Genomic DNA, 27,498 nt, shown 5'->3' on the forward strand with positions numbered 1-27,498 from the left:
TCTTATTTATTATAGAGTGTACAGACTTATTGTATTCAATTGTTGCTTGAAGTATTAATTCAACTGTGTCATTAATGTGTTTTTCAAGTTTCAAGCACCTAGCAATTTCCGCGAGGGTACTATGAAATCTCTCTACCTGTCCATTTGATGTACTATGGAGTGGTGGAGAGTTTATAATTTGAACGTTAAAACTATTTTCCAGAAGTGATTTTATTGTCCCTGAATTTAAAGATGGCTCATTATCGCAAAATATAATTCTGGTATGCGCATAGAAATTCATAAGTTGTAAAATTGATGGTTCTATATCAATTATAGTTCTCGACGCTATAGGTTGTACTATGACGAATTTTGAAAATTTATCGATACAAGTTAAGAAATATTTTTTATCTGTAGAAAATATGTCAATATGGAGTATTTCGCCTACATGAGAAGGAATAGGTGTTTCGCCGATAATATGTTTTTTCGGGTGTCGGACATATTTTGCTCTATTACAAATTTTGCAATTTGCAACTATTTCATTTATCAGATGGGTCATCTTTGGGAAATAATAGTCTTGAAGTATTTGTGTGCTATTTTCTTGGGCTGCCCTGTGGGCCCTATTGTGTTCGGCGACTATTATCTCTTTTTGCTCATTCTTGTCGATAACGTCTATGACCAATTTTTTTGAGTGCCAAAATTTTGTTGTCGGGAAAATCTCTACGAGTTTACTTTGAATATGTGCTAAGATTGGTAATTCACACACGATTGCATTAACCACATTCTTATTGACTGCGTCTTTTACTTTTTCTAGCAGACCCTTCCTGTCTGAAAAATTTATGATATGTCTTGTTTTTTGGCCAAACATAATTATAGTTTGTGTTGAGGAGACTGAGGTTTCTTCAATGATTATTTGATTCCGGAAGCAATTTACTGGTTTGTCAGTGGAGTCAATGACATATGTCAACGACAATTCGCTATGTACAGTGGCTATATCAGATGGTACATCTTCTTCTAAAGCATGTAAATTTTGCCTTGATAAAGCATCAGCAACAAAATTTTCTTTTCCTGGCTTATAATAGATTTGTGCATTATGTTCATCAATAAAGGCTTTCCATCTTTTTATTTTCGCGTTTGGATTTTTATCCGAAACTGCGAACGTAAGCGGCTGATGGTCGGTATAAATGTTTAGATTTTTTCGCCATACAAATAGTTTCTTAAGGTTTTTAATGCCCACACTATAGCAAGTAGCTCACGTTCATTTGTTGCGAAATTTTGTTCGTTATCCCTAAGGGTCCTAGAAATCATAGTAATTGGTTTCCCAGCTTGAGATAAAACTGCTCCTAAGCCAAGAGATGAGGCATCTGTTGTTAAGTCAAATGGTTTTTGGTAGTCAGGATAGAGTAGCATGACGTCTTCCGAAATTAGAATATTTTTTAGTTTGTCAAAAGCTAGTCGTTGTTTTTCATTGAGGCTTACTGGTATCTTTTTTGATTGACCGGCACTCACTTTACCGTTATCACCCTTCAGAATTTCTGTTAATGGTTTGGCTATAGATGCAAAGTCTTTGATAAAGCATCTATAATAGCTTGCCATACCCAAAAATGATCGAACTTGAAACAATGTGGTTGGTTGTTCAAATCGGCTAATAGCTTCTATTTTACTTGGGTTTGTTGTAATGCCTCCTCGTGAGACTACGAACCCAAGATACTCGACTTTTTCTTTGAAAAAATGCGATTTTTCTCGTGAAACCCTCATATTGGCTGTATAAAGTTTATCTAATACCCATGCTATATGTCTTACATGGTCTTCCATATTCTCTGAAAAAATTATAACATCATCTACATAAACGTAGCATGATTTTCCTATTCGCTCCCTAAGTACATCGTCTATAGCTCTTTGAAAAATGCTGGGAGCATTTTTCAAACCAAAAGGAAGTCTGCAAAATTCGTATTTCCCATTTGCTACAGAAAAAGCGGTTTTTTCTCTGTCCTTTTCAGAAAGTAATATCTGGTAAAATATTTGGCTTTTCCGAGATTCGACAGAATTGCACTTATATTTGGTATGGGATATTTATCGTCAATTGTTTTGGAATTAAGCTTCCTAAAGTCTATAACTAGTCTTTTTTTTTTGTTTCCTTGTTCGTCTAATCCTTTTTTATCTACTACCCATACTGGGTTATTGTAGGGTGATGCTCTAGATGGCCTAATTATATTATTTCTCAGTTACTAACTTCGCTATTTACAAAGTCAGAAACTCCCATTGGGTAAGGGTACAATCTAGAGTATACCGCTTCTTCGTCTTCTGTTCGGATGGTGGCAACAATATTGGTATTGTAAGGCAGTGCCTCATTAGGGTCAGCAAATACTCCTTGTCTTTTTGTTATCATTTCTCTGAATTTTGGCTGAATTTGTTTGGGAACTTCTATGCTTTCGATCTCTGTAAAATTAACGTCAGAAGATTTTAAAAACTGAATTATTTCTGAACCGGATGCTGTTTTTAATACTTTATGTTTGAAATCCAATGTAGCACCTACTTCATTAAGCAGGTCTAATCCTATTATTCCGTCGAATGTTGACAGATTTGGGAGTATAAAGAATGTAGTTATGGTGTTGAAAATATGCATAGGACATTTTTTTTTAACGGAATTGAAGCCATGAAGTGACTTAACTAAGAAAGATTCGTTTACTGCAGTGACGTTATTTAGTTCAGTTAAAGGTTTAATATAATTTTTTGAAGCTCCTGTGTCAATAAGAAGCTTTATGGTTCTACCTGCTATCGTTCGCTCTACAAACGGTAACAGGGAGCAATTTCTAAAAAATTTACTTCATCATATTGATTAGTTTGATCTGTAATATCATTTGCCTCTAATTCGGCTGTAATTTGATAATCAGATTCGTCTTGAGCAAGTGTGGTTTTATTTTGTAAAAGATGATTTATCCTTTGTTGCTTTGGTCCCGTATACCGTGCAGTGCCATTATATGATCTTTTAATGATCTGATTAGGGGGTGGTACATAATGAGAGAAACTTCTATTTGGTTGTTGGATAGATCGCCTAAATCGAGATGAATTGTCAATATCCATCGGTTGGGGTGTATCCTGTTTTGAAAATGATCTTCTATTTTGTGTTTTTTGTCTACCAAAAAATGGATTTTTAGCCAGTTGCACGTTTTCATTGTTTGGATCTAAGCTTTTTTGATGCTGATATTCATTTCTATGAGCTCTTTCTTCTAAGCTTTTAGCAAAATTGTTTGCGAATTGGAAACGTTTATGATTAGACTCAACTTCTTGAGCTAAGGCTAATGCTGATGGCAGGTCATTTGGACGTGCTGCAAAAAGAATGTCACTTAAGGGTTTTTTCGTGCCTGAAATAAATACTCTCAGTGCATCTGTTCTGTATTTGTCGTTAAGGGAGGAAGCTAAGGGGCTGTCGTGTGTCATTATAGTTTTATTAATGAGGAGCGTTAACTTACGCTCGATTTCCTCATAGTACTGCATTATTGACAAGTTTCCTTGACGTAGAGTCGATAACCACTACTATTTCAGCATCTCTAAATACTTCTACTTCAGGTACCGTTAATGATGCAAATTTATTTTCTAAAGTTTTTAACCTTTGTTCAAAAATTTGAGCTTGATTTGAAAGTGCAGAGTTAACCGCAAACTCAATAAGCGTTTTTATTTCTGATTCTCTAAGCGACATTTTATATGGTCTGATTACTCTACTTCACTATCACTCGTAAAAATATTACAATATTTAATGAAAATTAATTAACCTTTCGCACAGATTCTATTTGTTTCTTTGTTTAATAAGCACTCTACTTACATGCTTCTTTATTTATTTATAATAATTATATTCCAATTCGTTTGTTTTTGTTGGGTTCCAGTCCTTTTGTTGGGTTCCTCCTTCTTGTTGGGCGCCAGTGAAATAAGTTGAACAAGTCTTATTTGTTTTTGTTGTGTTCCAGTCCTTTTGTTGGGTTCCTCCTTCTTGTTGGGCGCCAGTTAAATAAGTTGAACAAGTCTTATTTTTTTAATTATTTATTTTATAATAATTTGGTGAGCTACTGCTGCACCTTATGAGCTACAATTTATAACTAAAACTTAAATCTAAAGAAAAGTATATCTAGAGCCTATGTTTACTATAAGCTACGTGGCTTTGTATTGTTACACTATTAATAGCATCAGGCGACCAATGCAGTGGCTGACGTGAGATAACGAATTTCCTTATCTTCTCAATATCTTCTGTTGTACTATTAATAATATCGAGCGACCAACGCAGTGGCTAGCTTGGGATAAGAATTTTGTTAACTCAAGCCACGCGTGAGTTCTCCGTCTGTGGATGAGCTATTTGAGTTAACTTGTATCCATTACTATGCAACGCAACCGAATGCTGCAGATTAATAGTATCATAAGGAATTCTAAACGTAACTTCAAGGGTAAATAGTAGTGAATGAATGAGGACCAGTTAATTTCTATTTGAGATTTAAACATTTCTGACAACCCTTTCGAATGCATTAAAGACGACATTTGCGGCGGACAACCTTGCAAAATGCAGATGGTTTAAAATAGATAAATAAGCATACAAGCTAACTTCCGCTCATGCACAGACGGGTATGGATTCTCTTGAATTCTAATCCTACAATTTGTAAAAATTGCATTTTATTAAACCTTTTAAGTTGTATATTTCTTTGTTTGCTTACTGTCCGACTAGCATCCGAAAATAAATGTTGGTATGGAACTGATCTAGTAATAATTGTTTAGTTATTTTATGGGCAGAAGGGAAAATCTACTGTTTTGAGCAAATTAATTTTTGGCAGACAATTATTTCTCATATTATATGGTGCAAGACTTCAGGGTGCTAAAGTAATTTAAAAAAAAGTAAAGAAGAGTCCAATGCTACCGAACATTTTATACTCTTGCAACTTGCAGGAGCCAAAGCCTGGAAAATGACTTAAATGTAAAATGGCTAACTTCATTAAGGTACCTTACATGCAATCACATCATATCATATGGTGTAAAGTCAGCCGGATTTTCGAAAATCCATTCATTCATTCATTATATGCGGGGTAGCTCAAGTTTTCTCCCAATTTTATTTATTTTAAGCACAAATATTGCCGATTAATGCAGCATAAAGTTACCTATAAGAATTTCAATTTTATATTCCATACATTGACCGATTTTTTCGGACTAAAGTCAACAATACATACGAGAGTCCACATTTCCAGTATTTGGGGGCTTGAACAGTTTTGGATGGATGTGGGTTATAGTCTGATTTCACCCATTTTTGCTCTATAATACATGAATATGAGAATAATGTCACATACTAAATTTATCCGAAATCGGACGTTCGGCTCTCGAAATATATATGTAATTTCACAAAAAAGTTGACAGTGCCACGTACATCGTTTAATTTTTAAATCGGCTCCTCTCATACCATCGCAGAAGTAAAATTTTATGCCTCGAACGTATTTGGTTATTGATTTATTGCGCTTTTAGTAGTTTCGTACTGTACTGTATTATATTGTATGTTGATTGAGTGGGATTATCATCCGATTTCAGTCATTTTCACAGCATTCTTATAATATTTCAGCTGGGTAAATTCGATTATTGTAGCTTTAGTGGTTTAGGAGATATGCAGAGGGCATACCCTTGGGCGAAATTTCAGTTTTATATATTAATTTGGTGTTTATTTTATCTACACGGTGCGTTTCAAAGAAAACAGCACTTTTTGAATCTAGCACCCCTGGCGGCGCCATCTATATGTCGACTAGTGCGTTAGAATCTTTATCGATTGTCCATTTAGAATTTCATGACATTTCATCGATTGGAAGTGAAGTTATTGCATTTCAATTGTCAGTATGTTTGTGTTTTCGGTGCGAAAATGAGCTTCGAACAAAGAGCCAACATTAAATTTTGTTTTAAATTGGTACAATTTTTACCGAAATGTTTCAATTGATGAAGCAAGTTTATGGCGATGATTGCCTATCCCGTAACAGAGTGCACGAGTGGTTTTAACGTTTTCAAAGTAGTCGTGAGGACATAAATGACGATCAACATGTCGGCCAATCAAAATCCGTGGTCACCGGAAATTCCATCGAAACAGTGCGTGAATTCATCAAAAATCAGCCGAAATCACCATTGAAGTTCATGGAAATGGAATTGAACATCGCCAAAACATCGATTTACCGCATTTTGACCGAACATTTGGGCTTACGAGAGGTGTGTGTACGGTTTGTTTCGCACAAATTGACTGACGACCAAAAATTGCTCAGACTCCGACCTTCGAAGGACATCATGTGTCCGATTATTGGGCCAAAAATCACGTTTTAACCATTAACCACTCCTTGTATTGACCTGATATGGCACCGTACGACTTCTTCCTTTTCGGAAAAATGCATTTGGCCATGAAAGGAAAGCGTTATGCAGACCTAGAGGTTATTCAAAAGGCTTGCACCGGCATACTGGCGGCTATACCGGTCAACGAGCTAAAACACTCGTTCGACATGCGTTTGGTCCGTGCAAAAAGCTGTATTTAAGCATAAGGAGACTATTTTGTATAAAATAAATTGTTTTTGCCGAAAAAACTATTTGTTCTGTTTTTTTTTTTTAAGTCCGGTTTACTTGAGAACACACCTTGAATACCTATCTCGCTTAAATTTAAGTGATACGCACAGCCGATAGTTGAACAAAGCTACCCTGCAAGACGGGTAGCTGTTAGCAAACGTGTAAGCGACATGTTATTTTTCACTTTTGGTTTCGTTAAAGTATTTGTTACATGTGTTCAGAGAGTGGGAAAAAATAACACATAGCTATTTGATGTTCAATGGTTATCTCGCTCTAACCGATGGCAAATATCGCATGCTGCCTTGTTCTAACAAAATACATACATTTGTCACTCTTCACAGTATGTTACGGGTAACAAATTCTTTTGTTAGCGCATACCTTACCTATGTGTTATCGATAACAAAAAGTATTTGTTCCCGAATATCTGTTAGTGTTATTATTTTCGATATCAGTTTGTTATCTATAACAAATAAACATGTTAGCAAGAACAAGCAGTAACAAGATTATCTGTTACGCATTTGTTACTTCTAGCAAATTCAATTCTTTTAATTAAAACTCAGTTTTTTTTATTATTTCGCTTTATTTAATAATAAAATCAAGATAATCAAATATTTACTTAAGCTAATAATTCGCCTATTATTATTACATTCGGCAAAAAAATAATACAAATCAAGTTTATTTCAGTATAAAAATTATAATTCTAAAATTTCATATTTATAAAAGTAAAATTAGTAACTTCAACTTTAAACTTGTATGTACAACTTAGAACTAATATGTATATACAATTTAAAACTAATATATGCAACTTAAAACTAATTTGTACAAATTAAAACTAATACATATGTACAACTTAGAACTAATATTTACAACTTAAAACTAATATATATAAGTCATAATAAGAAAACTTATATTAATTTTGCCTTAAGTTTATGCTTTTTTTGCTTAAAACGATTGTAACTTAAGGCCACAAATCTCCGGAGCTCCCCACAGATAATGTTTTTAACCTTGTCAGGAAATATATCTAAACTGAAACGTTATAAGTTAAGGCATTCAAATATATATCAGTAAAATAACCTCCCAAAAACTAAACCAACGACCTTTAGCTTTAGTAGGGATCCCTTCTCCTTGCGCCCCTCTAAATTGTAGTGGTACATTAGGTCGTCAGAAAACATACCACGCAGTACGCCGTTCCCACTGCCTTTTACGCCCTTTGACTTCAATATTAGCCGCATCTGTAAAAAAAAATATAGTAAATTATATTACAATCGCAGAATATTTCAAAACGAAATATTTACCGTAGCATCCGTGCTTTCTTTTTGTGAAAGTTTGTCTTCCACGAAGCTCACGTGCTCTTCCGATGACATGGGCAGTTTCGAAGCGAGCTCCACGTAATATTCGTCCTCCAAGTCAACGGTGTAACAGCTAATTGAATGGTGCATCTTTGCCGCTATGACGCGGCATTCGCGCAATAATCCGGAAAACCCCTAAAAACAGCCCTTTTCTTTTTCTCATACAAACGAATGAATGTTTGTTCGTTAGTAACGCTAAGAGAACGGCTGAACCTATATTGATGAAATTTTAAGAGGTTGTTGGCTGTGGATCAAGAAAGGTTTAGAAATAAAAATATCTTATACTTTTCATGAAAAGTCGGCAAATTGGATAATTCAAAAAAGTAACTTTTTTCCATAAACATTTTTTTCAATTTTTGTTTGTTTTATTTTTCAATATTTTGATTTGTAAATTATTTGAATAGTTCAATTTCGGTCGCTTGCTTTTTTATTCTATTCAAAAGAGAAATTATTGAAAATTACTCAGTGAAAATTTTACGTGTGTTTCACACAAATAGGTTAATTGCAGATTGAAATTTGTTACAAAGCCACGAAGAGGTCGCCCTAATATCGGTCCATCAAAGTATGGCAGCACAAGGCAGGGCAAGGCAAGGCAAGGCAAGGCAAGAAGTACTCCCAGGATGCGGTGACATACGTGCGGAATTATGGATCGCGGTAAATCAGCATGCGATCGTCACGATGTCACAGCACGACTTTTCAAACAACAGTTACGATGTTTCATGGACTTTATCTTGGAGTAGTGTAGGTATATATGGTGCTGTTAGATGCTAAATGTACTCTGTTGAGTGGCAAAAGAGAGGTTTGTCGCACGTACATATTCTTCTTTGGATGGTGGATGGTTGTCACACCAAATCAAATTGATGAACTCATTTCTGCGTAAATTAATGATGCAGAGAAAGATCCAGTATTATATGAAGTGATGAAAACCAATATGGTTCATGGACCTTGCAGACACCACAATCCCACTTCGGTTTGTATGTCTGACAATAAATTCACGAAACATTATCCATGTGCTTTCCGGAAACACAAACAGGAAATGATGGATATCCACTCTATCGGCGTCGCTGACCAGACGACAATGGCAGACATTTAGTATTCAATTTAGAGGCGTAAATATCGAAGTTAACAACACATCAAGGTTGACAACACATGGATCGTACCATATTCGCCACTATTGTCTAATTCACATTCAAAAGTCATGTGAATGTTGTGTATTGTAGTTTGGTGTAATCGATAAAATACGTTTGTAAATACGTCACCATAGGAAGCAACATGGCGGTTATTGGTTTTGGACAACACGGTCGCTACGTGAACTGAAATAAAGCGCTTTGTAGGATATTTACTTTTGCAATTCATGAACGTTTTCCGACTGTTGTGCGTCTCGAAGTAAATTTGGAGAATGACCAAAGAGTATATTTCAACCCAGAGAATACAGTACAGTCAACAGAAGCACTACCAGCAACAAATTTAACATTGGCGAGTTTTTTCTCAACTTCTGTCAGTGATCCGTTTGCGAGATCATTGCTTTATTCGAAATACGTTGATATTATACATGGGATGCATCATCGAAGAAATAGTTACGCAGAAAGCAGGGTCATCCAGTAGATGGACATCCAGGTGTGTTCTCAACTAATGCATTAGAACGAACTTACACAATCCACCCGTAAAACGACTATTGCTTCTACCTTCGGTTGCTATTGATTAATGTACGCGGTTCAAATTCATTAGAGTTATTGCATACTGTGAATGGTACGGTGTATGCAAGTTTTTGAGAAGCAAGCCAGCAATTACAATTGCTGGAATATGATGATCACTGGAATCAAACGGAAGACGATGCGATGGCTACTCCGAATGCCACTGAAGTTCGCACACATTTCGCGATGATCAGCCTTCAAATCTGCGTTATGGGATACGACCGAAAATTACATTGTCGAAGACATTTTACATTGTATACGCTAAGAATTGGAAATGGGTCAATACTGGTTGATACTTCCCGTGGTCTGATATCAATCCCATATGCCGTTTATCAATTCACGAAAGATGGACTCATCACGAATGTTTATACGAACATTGGCCAAATTTTCGTAAGTACGATTCCTTGAGTGTACGGGCAATCTTAGCTGCCACAAATACCTATGTTGTTGACTTAAACTAGAAAATTCAAAGTCAAATTCCAGGAGACTTGCGGTCATACAAATCGATCGATCGTCTTGACAATGAAGACGACACCGTGAATTACCAGTGGAATTTCTAAATTCTTTGGAGAGGCCAGGTATGCTACCGCATCATCGCAATATGATTGTGATGCACCTATCAAATATAAGGGGCAGAATGCTTGATTCTACGGATTTCTTTTAAGTTCCAACGATCTGCCATTTCAGTTCAAAAGCATTCCGTTTCCAGTGAAAATTTAATTTAAAATGACGACAGGATAGTCGCATAGTGGGTGGCATACATTTGGAAATGCTATGTTTTTCACACGGCCAGATATGTATACGTGGCGTGCTCAAGAGTTGGAAAACCATCTTCTCTGTACATTTACGCACCGGAACAGAAACCAAAAAAATTTGTTTATCAAGCTGCGTTACATTGAAGAAAATGTAGACAAATAGCAAATAAATGATTACAATATGAATTTTTGTCTTTTCATTTCAAAACACATAATTTCACGCAGGACAACGGCTGCGGGGTCAGCTAGTTGAAATATAAATTGGTAATGTAATACTGCGTTACTTACTTTGTCTGTTAGGGACTTTTCAATGGCAGTCAGTCGGGTCTCAATGGCATCCAGCTTCTGGATTATATCTGAAAAACATAAATGTATTTTTATAAAGCAAATACTAATCCATTTATATAATAATACATTATACATGCATGGCCGCCAGAAGATGGTGACGGTACCAATTTGTGATGGTTCTACTCGAGGAGCGCAAACGAGGTTGTAAGATATTTTTTTAAACACTTTTTCTGTAAAAAAAATATTATTAAAAAATTAAAAATATTTATGTTCAATTCAACCTCTATGGGGGCTCAACGGATAGGAATCAAATATCCATGTCGCAAACTGAAACAAAAAAAAAATATTAAGTAGTAATTTAATTAAAAAATACCGATTAAAAATGGGAACTAATTTATAAAATGAGATGTTAGTACTTTATATTAATAATATTTTAAAGTTAAATAGTTTATAGCAACAAATATAAGTTTGAAAAAGATTTTTGATTTGTAAATACTTACAAATAGTATATAACAGGAGGAAAATATATTTGAGAAGTGTCTTTTTAAAAGAGGATATCTACTTCTTAATTAATTTTTCTATAATGAGAAAACATTATAAGGGAAACATTTACTGATTTGCCGAATAATAGTATTTCAGTTTAGGACTCACAATTTAACGTTTTTTTACTTGCGAAATATAGAAGATAGTTGAACATCCATGTAAAGAAGTTGTGTATTTTAGCATTAAGGACAAGACGGCATAATTAGTTTAAAAAAATTAAAATGTAAATATCCTCTTTTGAAAAGACACTCCTCATTAGCTTGAAGCAAGCTTGAAAAAGTAGAACGTACGAGACAACTATTATTTAAATTTAATTTTTAAAATCTTACTTCGGAGCAGAAATGCGTATTTATATTCGAACTATGCTCACTTTTATTCATTATGAAACACTAATGTTGTTTGTATTTTAAACAATATTAGATAGTCTGCATACGAACAGATATCTTGAACGATATGTTCAAATGAACATTTTTCGTTATAGAGGAGGTTCTCCAGTTCAAGAATATAGTACATATTTATACTCGCGGGAATATTCGAGATATTTGCGTTTACGGGGCACACCTAGTGTGAAATTTTCAAAAAATAATTTTTTTTCATATTTCGATAGGTTATACCGTTAATAAAATATAAATAAAATAACATACTAAAATTTCAAATCGATATCTGAAACAGTTTTTGAGTTACAGCCATCTAAAAGAGTAGCCGCTCGGCAGTTAGATAGTTGCATTGGAACTTTTAACGCGTTTTTCTCGAAACAGCATTTTCCGAATTTGCTGAAGTGATTACTCAAAAACAAAAGATCCCATCACTATCGAATTTTGTTTACATGTTCTATATATAGTTCTCCGTACAATGAGCAATGGATTTTTGATATGATCAAAAAATCGAATTTTAGCAGGCCAAAAACGACCAAAATTTTAGGTAAAATTCGAATATTTTTTTTAAAACACCGCCATATTGCCAATTTTTTTATCGTAGGTCATTGTACAGACAATATTATCTAGTTTAACGAGATTTGTTTTTTTAGATTTCATCCACGGAGACGGCCGGAATCACTGCAGCAGTGAAGGACCTTTTTTTTCGCGCCGTTGGAGATCGAATATAACTTAAAAAATATTTAATTTTTTTCTTCAAAAAATTTTTATGTGCACTAACCCTTCACTAATTCGTGTGAATTTCTTTTAATATTAACTTGTTGTTCAATTATATTTATTTAATATCAACTAAAGGATTGCATTATTGATCTGAAGAACCTCCTCTATCCGACCATACCCATTTTATTCCCGAAATCCTGGGACGGCATTCTAAATTCTACACAATTATAATTGTAACCGCACAATTCGTTTCAATTTTAGTTTCAACTTTTCTACATTTACATATATATGTATGTAGATGCACAAATTACATATTTCACAAAAATTCACATCTATAACAACTATTTGAATTAAATATAACTTTATTAATTTAAAACGAGGTTTCAGACAAGGTGACTCCCTATCGTGCGACTTCTTCAATCTACTGCTGGAGAAAATTATTCGAGCTGCAGAACTTAATCGAGCAGGTACAATATTCTATAAGAGTGTACAGCTGCTGGCGTATGCCGATGATATTGATATCATCAACCACACCCATACGCTTCGATAAGACTGGATGTCTAGAGAAAGCAGAACTAGCGGTAGCTGTCGAAGGTAGCTTTAACACTTACTATACCCTATACACGCGCACCTCTATAAAACCAGCCACGGCAATGCTTTCATTCGACTCTATTTTACAAATAAGCTGATGCATGCACCTTGTTAGTTCTTCTGAAAACTTTCACTGCTGGTCTGAAGTGTTCCCTCCATAACTTCAGCCACTATATCACCACTTTTTGTCCAGTAAGCAATTTTGGCTTCTTCCTTTATATATTCATCTCGCTTCAACTCCCGATATCTGTCCCATCACGCACGTGTTGTGGTCGAACGCAACATTGCGAGGTAGGCTGTCTGCTGTCTCTGAACTGCGACACGTTAATCTTTGTTGTACCAGTTGTTCTTTCGAACTTTACGAAAATTAATGGTTGAACGTAAGGAGCTTGAAATACCGTCCCACAGTTCTCTTATACCGAGTTCCTGATGCGTGCTCTCAGAGAACAAGTGTCTAAGTCAAGTAGAGGGCCGTTTAGCCGTCGTTTGTGATTGTATGTGTTATGATAGGCGTACTTTGTGGTCCGAATCGATGTTAGGTCCTCAAAGCGTGCATACGTTAAGGACACTGGAGACATGTCGTCTATCAGTCACAACATGATCGATCTGGTTTCGAACTTTTCAATCCGGAGATAGCTATGTAGCTTGATGAATTTTCTTGTGCTGCAAATCTAGTACTACAGACAACCATATTTCTAACCCCTGCGAAGTCGATCAGTCTTATTCCATTCGGAGAGGGGACGTTCAATTTTATGACTGTCGTACCAAAGAAGCCTTCTTTGACCACCCTGGCGTTAAACCGCCAAGCACAATTTTTACATCATGGTGGAGCAGTCGTCATAAGCGCGCTCCAGCCGTTCTTGAAAGTCATCATTGTTTATATCGTCCTTCGCTTCCGTCGAGGCATAGGCGCAAATCAGTGTTATGTTGAAAAATTTTGCATTAATGCGGATTTTCGCTAGACGGTCATCCACTGGAGTGATTGTCAGAACTCGACGACTGAATCTTTCTCACACCACAAATCCCACATAGATGTCATAAAGAATTACTTCCATCGCATTTCTTGGACGGCGGAGATAACAGCCTTTACGAGGACAACAACCAGTTGGGCATCAGTACCTTAACAATTTATGGACAATGCATGTCCTTAAATCATAGTTCTGATCACGTTTCATCTGATTCTCTTGTTTCTTTTTTATTGGAAGTAGTTTCTATGAGGTGGGTCTATCACACAACCTCGCTAGGCGAGTAGTGTAAAATTTTCTACACATTTATATATCGAGCCGCTTGTTTCAAGGCCGACGCTCGTAGCCGCACCTCTGTACCGCCTCCATATGTTCGCAACACTTCCCACAGTTCCTTAATGTTTTATTTGCTGTTTCCATACGGCAGCTTGCTTCGTCCAGTTTCGGAAATTTTCTCCAGAGACTCAACAAATTTTCACCTTTCTATGTATTTGTACAAAATAAACGATTAAAATACTCAATAAATAAAATATTATTTCTATACTCTGCAAGCTGTTGATACAAAGCATAATATAGGGGTTTCACATAGTCTCATAAAGTTATAACGATCCGAAAACATAGCGTTCAGAATTGTATTTGCGTAAACTTATTTTAATATGCAATCCAACAACAAATTTTTTAAACTGATATAAAAACTTATGATTTTACGATTTTAAAATGCTTTATGACACGTTGTGAGTACCCCAATAGTTTTGTTCATCTAAAGCAGTGGTTCCCAAACTTATTTTGTCTACCGCCCACTTTGAGAATAAATATTTTTTTTGCGCCTCCATTTTTTCACCTATTTAAAAACCATTATAATTTACAATTTATTATTGTGACCTATATATGTATATTAACGGAGAATTCTAAACGAAACTTTTACTATAACCAGCAACTTGAAACCTGAGCGCAGTAGGTAACATACAACGGCGCTTAGGTCTCAAGTTAACACTTACGGACTCCACCTGCCAATAAGAATGACTATTGAAACACAACTTTATAGTATTAAAACAGAGTATTTTTTATTAAAAAATAAAACTAAAATAATCGATCCATATATAAAAACTAATGTGAAGTCGCCACGTTCGGTAATAAGCAAACGATTTCTATTTTTAGTAAGCAGTGTTGTCACAGCACTAAATCCGCGTTCACACAAATATGACGATGGGAATGCTATCAAGAATCGTTGAACGATTGACCACAATCCAGGGTACAATTGCAAGGTCGGTTTTTGTAGCCAAAATTCTTGGTAACCATTTTTGAACTTGATTTTTATTTCCTCGTTTGTTGTCAATTCTATAAGTTCTTCTTCCAGCTGAGGTGACATTGCTGTGTTGACATTTGAAAACGGATCCAACACCCAGTCTGGTATTTCTAAGTTCAAAATGTCCTGGTATCGTTCGGTGAAGTCAATGTGAAGGTTTTCCAAATGTTGGCAGTAGACAAACAACTCGTCGTTACTGCATGATACTGATAAATTCGGAAAATTATGAAACTCACGTCTGCCCAGATTCTTTTTGTGTAGAAGCAGTTTGGCTGCGAAAGCAGCAACGACGTTTTTTGTTTTAATTAAATTTAGTTTATCGCCATGCAGTTGGAGATTCATGTCGTTGAACAATTTATACAGGTCTGTCTTACCGCCCCCCTTGACACCTGCAGCGCCCACAAGGGGGTGTTGTCGCCCACTTTGGGAAACACTGATCTAAAGGTTGTACGTGATATCTAAAACTAAATGAGATATATATGGGGTTATACATACATATACATAGATAAATGATCAGGATGACGATAAAAGTTTCAAATTCGTAAATGGGCGTAATCGGACGATTGCCATGTGCACAGAACGCCATTAACCAAAAACTTATAAAGTGACATAACTAAGCTCTAAATTAAGATATAAAACTGTAATTTGACACAAAAGGTCGCAGTAGTGATACACCTGTGGCAAAAAATTTTTAAAAAGTGGACGTGGCCCCGACCTCTAATAAGTTTAAGATTAATGTAAATGTGTATCTCGTAAACCATTAAAGCTACAACAACCAAATTCGGCACAAATAATACAAGAACAAGCCAGAAACATTCAGTTTTACCTCCGAGATGAAATGAGAGCGCTTTATAGGAGCCGGTAGGAAAATTGGACGATGGCATTGCGAAAATGAATTAAATCGGACTATAATCACGCCTACTTTTCATATAGCACAATATTAAATTCCATTTGAATCTTTCACTTTCCACTACATAAATCAGCAAGCAATTAATATAACGAGATAAAACATTGCACGTTTGGTACCGAATATTTTGACTCCAGTATCTACAGTTGACATTTATCGAAAATATTGGTCAATATGTGAGATATATATGTATTTGAAGTTCAGGGATAATCCTTCTCTGACAATGGTATGTCAAAAAATGGGATGAATTGGGCCAATGCATCTCTTAGCCCCCATATACCTAATATAAAGATTTTCGATTTTCCGGGTGACTTTATACCGCGTATTTTGCTCATAAAAGTGTATCTTTGTGATTAAAATAGATTCATTTCAGCGAAAACTTGACCTAGCTCTTATATAACTAATACCACGATTTTTGAACATCCGGCTGACTTAACTCTATGATTGGCTTTTTAGTATAAGGCATGTTAATAGTTATGGTATTGGCAAAAATAGATATAATAGGGTCAATGCTATTCCCACTTTCATACTAATTTTATTGTTTATCGTTTTTTTAACATACCTAATGTGTATGACAGTGTATGAGTTATATACAGTACTAGCGGGCCCGGTGCCTGCTTCGCACGGCAAAACAAAATAAGAAAAGAAACACAGTTGTTTTTAATAAAGTCGGTTTTGTTCCCTATTATTCAACTTTTAATTCTGGTTTCTTACAATCTTAGACCATGTATCACTTAAACTATCTTAGAGCTCTTTCGTAGACAACATATAACTGGCCGTATGAAAAGCAAGGTAATATGCTTTTGCCGTTGGACTCTCGCTACTTATTTGTTCCTTTGGTGGTCGTACCCCATTTTCTTTGGCCATTACCAGCTTTGCAAGATCAGGGTCCTCCAGCTGATTGATTCTGATGCGGTGAGGAGTCCAATCATCTTCAGGTTCTATATTCAGTAATCGCACGTCGATTATACCTTCTTTTCCTTCTGATTTGGAGCAATGTTTACATTCCAGTGGACAAGGGCGACGCGATAATGCATCCGCATTTTTGTGGTGAATCCCCTTTCGATGTTCCGTTTCGAAGTCGTAATTCTGTAATCTTTCGATCTATCGTGCAATTTGGCCTTCCGGATTCTTAAACTGTAATAACCATTTAATGCTGCATGATCAGTCCTCAGCAAGAATCGTTGTCCATACAAATACTTGTGGAAATGTTTTACACATTCCACCACAGCTAGTAGTTCTTTTCGCGTCACACAGTAGTTTTTCTCTGGTTTCCCGAGCACTCTGCTGTAATACCCAATTACTCTTTCTTGTCCGTCGATGAACTGAGACAGGACACCTCCAATTCCATAAGCACTCGCATCTGTATCCAGGATGAATTTCTTTCTAGGTATTGGATAAGCTAACATCGGCGCCGTACAAAGTAGTTCTTTCATCTGCTCAAACGCTTTTTCTTGTTCCAACTGCCATACAAACGGGCGATTCTTCTTTGTTAAATCATGTAAACTTCTAGCCACGTTCGCAAATCCAGGTACAAAACGGCGGTAATACGTGCATAAGCCAAGGAAGCTGCGGAGTTCATGTATGTTGGTGGGTCGAGGCCAATCTTTGACTGCTTTTATTTTTCCTTCCTTGGTGTGAATCCCCTCAGTTGACACTTTATGTCCGAGATATGTGATCTGCTTCTTCCATAATGAACACTTTTTGGGATTCAAGCGTAATCCGGCTGATGCTATTCGCTGAAAGACTTCCTCTAGATTTTTCAGATGATCATCAAAACTTTTTCCCATGATGATAATGTCATCAAGATACACCAAACATGTCTTCCAGTTGAGTCCTTTTAACACATGTTCCATCAGTCGCTCGAACGTTGCAGGCGCATTACATAACCCAAATGGCATCACAGAGAATTCTCATAGCTCGTCGCCCATACTGAAAGCGGTCTTTTCACGGTCACGTTCATCAATCTCGACTTGCCAATATCCACTTTGTAGATCTAATGTAGAAAACCATTTCGCTCCAGACAAGGTGTCTAAGGTATCGTCGATTCTTGGTAGAGGATAACTGTCTTTCTTTGTGACATCATTCAACTTCCTATAATCTACGCAGAAACGGGTGCTACCATCTTTCTTTTTAACTAAGACGATAGGTAAGCTCCATGGACTTATTGAAGGTTCGACTACACCGTTTTTGTACATGTCTTCGATAATTTTGTTAGCATCCTCACGTTTTGCTAGTGGAACCCTACGCGGAGCTTGTCGGATTGGTTTAGCGTCTCCGGTATTTATGCGATGTTTGACAATGCCGGTTCTTCCTGTGTTTCCTTCGTTTGCAAATATGGATGCGTATTTTTCTAATAGTTTTTCTGCTTTTAATTTTTCATTTCCATGCAGTTCGTTCAGCAAATTGTTTAGGAGTGTAGGACTTATCTGCTGTGGCTCAAGAGTAGGCTTCTGTTGTGACCGTTCGCATCGTGCTATTGCACTTATATTCTGGCACTGTCCAATTACCGCTCCTTTCTTCAGACTTATAGGCGTGTTGAATTCATTCACTACTCTGACCGGAATGGTAGCGTCTTCTCTAGTTTTCACAAGCGTTCTTCCTACCAATATGGGTGTATCTATTTTTGTTGGTTCCACAATCCACAATTTTTCAGTCCCACCTCCTCCATTCACTGTAGCCCATACAATCGCCTCAGATTTTGGTGGAATACTCTGATTATCATCAAGAATCACCCACTTACTTTCAACGTTGGTCTCATATCCGGTGTTTATAGGCATCTCCATGTTCTGGCAAAACAGCATTTGCTTGTTTAAATCCAAAGTAACCCCGTGATCAATCATGAAATCTACTCCCATTATAATTTCATCCGTGATTTCTGCTACGATGAAGGTGTGATTAACTTCCAGGGTACCAATCATCACTTTGCAAAACACTTTTCCCGCGACAGCTGCTTCCTCCCCGGTGGCCGTTCGAAGCTTGCAACCGACTAATGGTTCAATCGTTCCTCTTACCACATCCGGCACCGCGAGTAAATACAACAAGAAGATGTTTCAACTGTGGAAAAGCGGGTCACTTTGCCCGAAATTGCAATATAAAAGTAAACCCATCAAAACGGAAACAACCAACAGATAACGAGGACGGAGCATCCACATCTCACAAGTCGTTAAACTAAAACGGAACAGTTCAAAGGGGGAATGTGTGGCACCAGTATCCAAAGTAAGCGTTGACAGTCGTCCATTTACGATGCCGTTGATAGTAAGATTGTTGTCATGGCGACCTATTTGTGATATCGAGATGGCGGGGCAAATAGTTGTGGGAACCAGCTCACGCCCCTTTGAACTGTTCCGTTTTAGTTTAACGACTTGTGAGATGTGGATGCTCCGTCCTCGTTATCTGTTGGTTGTTTCCGTTTTGATGGGTTTACTTTTATATTGCAATTTCGGGCAAAGTGACCCGCTTTTCCACAGTTGAAACATCTTCCTGTTGTATTTACTCGCGGTGCAGCAATTGTCTTCAGAGTCTTCAATATTTCTTCCATCAGCGCCGGTTGTTCCATTTCAACCCTTTGTACCTTGTGAGCTGGTTTACTTAGTAGGGAATGTTTCCTGTGTGAGGGCGTGCGAAACCGTTTCAGCAAACGTTCTTTTTGGCAATGCATATGTGGCGCGTTTGGTGTCCATATCACGAATTCCATTTATGAAACTTTGAATTTTCATCCTCTCAATGTAATCCACAGGTGCATCTGCATTTTCCAAATGAGCCAGTCGTTCTATTTCAGCTGCTACAAAAGTTATCTGGTAAAGTGATTACGCCAGTTTCACGATCGACAGCAAGTTGACCATTACCTATTGCCAACAGTTGCCTTGAAAATGTGTCGGCCGATGGATCGTTTTGAATTTGTACTCGCACATTTGTAGTCAAATTGAGTATTTGTACATGTCTCCGTAAATAAGATGACTTTAAACATACTTTTAATTCATCTGCTGGTATTGGACGGGGAATCACAGGCAATATCTGACGAAAATCACCAGACAACAGAATCAAAGCGCCACCAAATATCTGTTGATCATTACTACGCAAGTCTTGCAATGTCCTGTTTAACGCTTCCACTGATTTCTTATTTGCATTGTTGCAAGACTTTGCACATTCCCGAATTTTTGGAAACATTACAGGTAGGATTTTCATTTACATTCATATTCAGTGGTAATTTAAGCGCAGAATAGGCTGTCCGACCACCATCTAATAACGCCGCTGCTATTCCAGACGATGCAAGTGCTAATGCTATATTACTCTGTGATTTATAGTCGCTAATAGGAAATCAGAAATGTTTTGCCAGTTCCTCCTGGAGCGTCTAAAAAAAACATTCCTCCAGTTTCGTTTCGTACTGATTCCTTTATGGTATCATATGCGTGTCTCTGTTCTGGATTCAATTTATGCAAATTCAAGTTTATAATTGTGGTCAACTCATTCAAATCATATTGTTTTTTCACGATTTATTTCTTGATTGATTGCATCATGCATTGGTCGATTTGGAGCTTGCAAACCCAATTGTGTCAATGCTTTATTTGCAATTACTAAACAAATAACTTCAATGATAATCAATGCCTCATTAAACATTTCAAGTGTAATCATTAAATCGTTATTTCCTGCAATTCGGCGCATTCGATGCAAAATGTCTTGGGTCATAAAATCCTTAAAATTTTCCCATAATTGCAATGGATCAGATGGAAAACATGTTGCAATAATAATAGCAAATAATGTTCGTATTTGATGAGGAGAACCTGCTGCTAATGCATCCCCAAGTGTCGCATCCCAGTGATTATCCAGTAAATGCAATTCCTGAAATGCTTGACGAAAAGTGTGACACTGTGGGCCGTTAACTCTTTTCAAACTCAAAAAAGATGTAGGCCCACGAACATGAATCAATAATAGACGCAAATAAAAACAAACAGCATGACTGGGATGCACTGTGTAGAGACGTCCAATGGCGCCACTTTCAAAAATGCCAGCATAACCTTGAACTGGTCTTCCTTGCTTACGTCTGTTCCATTTCTTTCTAGATGCATTCCAAGTGTAATATTTTGGTACTTGTGAATAAAGCAATGTTTTAGTAAATTGATCATTTTGACACAATTCGAAAAACGATATACATATTTCGATTATGAATTGGGAACGATAATATTCTCCAAACTGCCTCATTGCTACTGATATACCTTCCCATTTGACATTGTGTTATTTCATCATTTCATTTCGGTTCTCTGCAACACCAAACACAGCCATGTCGCTGCCTTTATTTACAAACTTGCAGATATATTTAATCGATTTAACAGAATTACAATATTCTACATTGATATGAGCTTTGAATGCTTTTTATAGTATTGGTGAATAGGGGACAACCCACCTATTATCAACTGTAATATCTTGATTATTGACTCGTAGATTGATTGATTTGCCATTATCATCTGTTAAGCGTCGGCGATACAATGGGTAACTATCATTTCCATTAATTGTCTCGGAAATCAAATCTCTGGGATACCGCTTTATGAATTTCCCATCTTTCATACATGGCGAATTAAAATTTAGAACACCACATGGTCCATGAATCATACTTTTTGTAACAACATCGAATTAACCTGGATCGATTTCCTGATCAGGAATTTCTGTTGAGATGATGTCATCTATCTGATCGCTTGTTATTTTGTTGACTAACCATACCAAAATATGGGCATGTGGTAATCCTCTCTTTTGCCATTCCACCGAATACATCCAACATCGAAAACTTGATATTTAACAATAAAATCCATCAATGATTTCAGCTTCTGTCTAAATACTCATGCAGTTATGTCGTGACGGTCTCTAGAAGATTGCCCTTCATATAGATATTGCTTGATTTCGTCCCATTGTGGATTACATGTAAATGTAATAAACAAATATGGTCGACCATACAAACGAACATAGCAAATAGCATCTTGTGTATATTCATGTACATACATACATATGTGCCTTGGACTGCCTGTGTAACTTGGTGGTAAATTGTCAACATTTCCATCATTATTGATTGCATCGCGGAGATGTATATACTCTTCTGATCGCAACTTCCGTTGATTGAATCGAATAAAGTTCAAACGCTCTGTTTCTATCTGTGCATACATGTCTTCGACATATTGATGAAAGAGTCTCCGACATTTCAATTGACTTCACGTTCTGAAGAGAAAAAAAAACAAATGGAAATTTAAATCATTTCATACTAATTCTTGTTAAACAAAATTGGAAGAGTATATTAAACACAACAAACACTCACGTGGGTTTGCGGGATCTGCCATTTTTAAATTAATAGAGTATCCATCTTCACCCCGACAAAACAAAATTGGGTTCTGTAGGGCATCGTAAGAGCGATGTGTTTCACAAACACGCAATACAATGTCACGTGATTGAAACCGACAATCATCACAGCAACTTCATTATTTATAGGTGCATTAAATCTTTGTTCGTGTTCTCCGATTGGTCTTCTATCAGCACGAAGCGCGATTTTATGATCATCAGATGACATCTGATCAAGTGCTGTCCGAAAAGTATTAATCAAATCATTATGTTCATGAAACAATGCTTGCAATTCACGTATTATTATTCTTCTGGCACTTGTGAATATTGAACAACGGGCATCTACTTCATTTTCATTATTGCCAAGGAAGTAGATTTGCAAGAACTGGTGGTTTGCATCTGGAAATGGCAATAATGAACCAATCCTATGATAAATTTGTCTTTGTATCTGAAATTGTGAGGCAAAATATGATTGATTAGAGCTTGTAAAATGTATTCAATACTAATGAATACTGTATGCGTTACAAAAGATGCCTGCGGCAAAAACACACTCACTTCACATACGCACCGCACACACATGCGTTATCGGATTTCAACCAAACTTCATAAAAACCATATATGGGTCACTGCCTACGTAGTGTATAAGTTTGGTTGAAATCGCACGACGCGTTTATGATTAGTTCGGCGACGTACATATACGGACTCATTTTTATATATATAGATTTTCTTATAAATTTTTCTTAACTTTTCAATAACTTCGTTGCATACATTTGTTGCATTTACGCACAGGATCTTCCAATAAGAGTCATGTGACTTCTTTTCAACAAAACAAAACTCATTTTGTTAAGGAAATTCAAATATTTTTTTTTTAAGAAGAAGTAAAATCGATACAATTAATTTCTGAATATAATATCATTTAAGCGGCCTCCACGACTTCTTTTGCAGGAACGAATTCGATGAACCCACTAAGTTAAGTCATATGCCATGAATGGCAAGTTCAATATTGACTTCCAAAGCTTGAAGATTGCCAAAGACCAATGACTTCAAATAACTCCACAAGAACTAGTCTAATGGTGTTAAATCACAACTCCTTGGAGGCCATTCAATGTTACAACATATTGATATAATCGAATCTTCAAACTTGTTGTTTGGCCCGTAGCCCCGTCTTGATTCAACCAGATGTTGTCAAGATCAACTTCTTCCAATTGCGGCCATAAAAAGTTGGTTATAATCGATCTACTTACTTTACTGCTCTCCATTGAGCTTTCATTTCGAAAGAAATTCAGGCCGATGATTCCAACAGACCAAAATCCACTGTCAATTTAGGTGAATATAAGGGTTGTTCATGAATAACTTGTTGACTTTCTTCACAACTAGAATCGACAGTTTTGTTTATTTACCGCAGCAATCATCGGATAAGATGATTTTCTTAAAAATTAAAAATTCATGTCACGTTCAATGGTTTCAGTTCTTGAGTGAGAACAATTTTATACGGATGCAAGCTGTTTTTGTTGTGTTTTGAAGCAGTCCCGATTCCTGAGAACGTTTTGGAATCGACAATTTACGGTCTTCAGCATTCGATTGGAGACAATGCAGTATCAATAAATGCAAAATAGAAATTTAATTTTTTTTTTTTGCATAACGAATTGGCTGTTATTATCCTCCTCAAAACTGAACTGCCATTTCCAATCTAAAGTGCATACAAACGTATGTGATATTGGATTTTTTGACTACTAAACTGCGTGGATACTTCTAATGCTCAGAGATCTGTAGTTTAAAAATATACATACATAATAAACGTTTCATTTATTAATGGTTATGGGTATGGCCATAAAAACGTTCGCGCGTACGGTCAACAGTAAAGTGTGCTCCTCAATCTCTTGTAATATACGTGAAATCCCGGCTGGGGAAACTCGTAAGCAGACTCTCCGGAGGACCTTATCATCGTTGGCACCACGCGGTATATCAATTTAATCGAAATTTCTATAAAAATAGGTAAAAACATAAGTGATTTATAACCTTTGGAAATTTAAAAGAATAACAAAAATAATACCAAATTAAAAACACTCAATAAATTTTCGCGCAAAAATTCTCCTCCGACATCTAAAGTGGGTATCAGCTGTTTCTGTCGCACGGCAAAACAGCTGTCTACGCAGAGTTGTAAGTGGCCAGGGACACTACATTATCTGCACGTGAAGTCGGTAAAGCAGTTGATAAGGCAGTTCTTTGACTTAACGTAACCACAATTCAGTAAGGTCGTAATGGACATACAAACTCCGCCTCCTGGCGGGGGTTCACAGTGTAACCAAATAGGTATGTTGCTCGAACGTATTAAAAAAATAGAAACGTTGAACAATGAACTGAAAAACGAAAATGCGGCACTTAAATTTCAAAATGAAGACTTAAAGAAATCGCTAACCAAATATGTAAATGAAACTTCTTCTTCTCCATCAAAGTCGAACTTTGCAGCCGAAACAGACGAAGAAGAGCTTGAAAAAGAAACGAATTGGCTATTAAAAAAGAAAAAAAGTAGGGAAAGTAAGAAACGCAAAGCAGATTCTTCACCGGATGTAACACTAAAGTCTCCGATTCCGGATGCAACAGCGGAAGATAAAACAGATACAAAAGTAAGACATCGCCCTCCGCCAATTATAATATCGGAAAATTTTAACCAACCCTTGATGCGTTCCTTGATTAACGCAGATGTAAAAAAATGTTACACACTCAAGCTCACTGGCCCTAGTTCCTGTAAAATAAATCTTTCAGATAGTTCCGACTACAGAATACTTACAAGGAAATTAAACGACTCGAAAATTCCTTGGTACTCGTACGAAGACAAACAATCGCGTGATATACGCGTAATGGTAAAAGACCTTCATCACTCATGTGAGCCTGAAAGTATTATCACAGACCTTCAAAAGCAAGGGTTTAAAGTTACGAAAGTATTAAACAAACTTCAATATAAAACAAAAAACCCGTTAAATATGTTTATTGTATGTTTCGAACCTACTGAGAACATTAAGAAAATTTATGAAATCAAGCATATTCTAAATTCTGTCGTTAAAGTCGAGCCCATCAAGCCATCGAATCTTGTGCCGCAGTGTAAATCCTGTCAGGCGTTCGGTCACACTAGAAACTATTGTTGTAAACCACCGAGGTGTGTAAAGTGCGCTGGAAATCATTCAACACTAAGCTGCACAAAACCTGCCGAACTACCGCCAAAATGCTGTAACTGTAGTCAAAATCACCCTGCGAATTATAGGGGATGTGAAGTGGCAAAGCAACTTCAAAAAATTAAAAACGCGACTGGGAAAAATAAAGAGCATAAATATGAACCAAAACGCTTAAGCATAACCACTTCCACTGCTCCTCAGAAAGATGACACTACTATAAATCATCAATCTGGGAAGCCCTCATTTGCCAGCATAACTAAAGGTGCTAATAAAGCTCAACAACATCTGTCTGAAAATCAAACAAATACGAATGCCATTGGTGATTTTACTGACAATTTTTCGTTAATTCTCAACAAGCTTAATAAGCTAGAAGAGCAAAATAGACTTACGCACGAACGTCTTACTAAACTTGAGCGACAACACAGCGAAAATAAGGCGCAAAAATGAAACCGATGAAAATTATGACCTGGAATGCAAATGGCTTGCTCAAGCGTAGTAAAGAATTAGAGACACTACTCCATGTTGAAAAAATTGATATTTGTCTTATATCAGAAACCCATTTTACAAATGAGACTTTTGTTACATTCAAAAACTACAAGACGTATTGCTCGAATCACCCAAATAACAATGCGAGAGGGGGGAGTGCCATAATTATCAGAGATAATATTCCCCACTACGAAGAAAATAATATAAGTATCCCAGAATTCCAAACTACGACCATAACTGTTGAATCTAGTTTCGGAAAAATAAGCATTACCGCAATATATAGCCCACCTAGACACAATATTAAAATGGACTTATACACAGAACTTATATTAAAACACCATGGGAAATTCATCATGGGTGGTGATTTTAACGCAAAACACTCACAATGGGGTTCAAGAGTTACGACACCGAAGGGGAGAGAGCTATTTAAAGCTGCTACGGCCACTGGATGCGACTTCATGTCTACTGGCAAGCCGACTTACTAGCCTTCCGACGCAAAGAAATTACCTGACTTGATCGACTTTTACATCACTCGACAAATATCCAAGACATTCATTACTATCGAAAATGGATTGGACCTTAATTCGGACCACTCGCCAGTATATCTAATCCTAAATAGCCATCTAAAAGAACTCGACATACCGCCTTATCTTTCTAATAGACATACTGATTGGGAGTATTTCAAAGTGATGCTCGACAAAAATATTGAATTTGATGTAAATATAACAACTCAAGATATGTTAGAAGAAGAAATTCATACATTTACGAAAGCTATACAGGAATCGGCTTGGAAAAGTACTCCCCTTCCTAAACAAAAAAATTTGTATATTAAATATCCATCGGACATTTTAGATCTCATAAAGAAAAAGAGAAAACTACGCAAAAAATGGCAAAACACGCGATTTCCCCAATATAAAACAGAACTGAACAATTTAACCAAGGTTCTCAGTATTAAAATAAAGTTATTCACGAATCAAAGTATTTCTAATTATATTGAGAAATTAACGCTGAACAAACAATCCGATTATTCCCTTTGGAAAGCAGTAAAAAATGCTAGGAAACCAATATTGTCAAATGCACCCCTCAGAAAGCCAAATGGTTCCTGGGCCAAAAGCGACGAAGAAAAAGCGGAAGTTTTTTCAGAAAAACTCACTAAAACGTTTAGTCCTATTCTGCTCCATGGAACATTACCTCAGATGGAAGGCTCGCAATGCGTAGGAGAAATCCAACCAGCAACAATTAAAGAAGTGGAAAATATAATTAAAAGTAGATTTAAATCAAGAAAAGCTCCCGGCTTCGACTTGGTGACAGCTGAGGTACTGAAAAATCTAACGCGGAAAGCATTAGAAAAACTGACATCGATAGTAAACGCTTGCTTAAATCTCAGATACGTTCCGTTGTCATGGAAGGTATCTGAAATCATTATGGTACAAAAACCCGGGAAAAGCGCACAGGAAGCATCATCATATCGTCCAATCTCACT

At 36.5% G+C, this 27,498-nt stretch overlaps 1 protein-coding gene across 5 annotated transcripts in view; it reads left to right on the forward strand.

The window, feature by feature from the left end:
* Nucleotides 1-27,498, forward strand: part of LOC105233023 (lachesin) — a 373,180-nt gene that overhangs the window by 16,484 nt on the left and 329,198 nt on the right. Inside the window, exon 1 of one of the 5 annotated variants that reach the window (XM_049462634.1) lies at nucleotides 8,775-9,973. The exons of the other annotated variants lie outside the window; for them this stretch is intronic. The gene's annotated coding sequence lies outside the window, so the exon portion shown is untranslated. Of the gene's footprint in view, nucleotides 1-8,774; nucleotides 9,974-27,498 lie in introns of those variants that run through there. 5 annotated transcript variants of the gene reach the window in all.

The sequence above is a fragment of the Bactrocera dorsalis genome, chromosome 1, assembly GCF_023373825.1.
Source record: "Bactrocera dorsalis isolate Fly_Bdor chromosome 1, ASM2337382v1, whole genome shotgun sequence".
In the NCBI taxonomy this organism is placed as follows: Eukaryota; Metazoa; Arthropoda; class Insecta; order Diptera; family Tephritidae; genus Bactrocera; species Bactrocera dorsalis.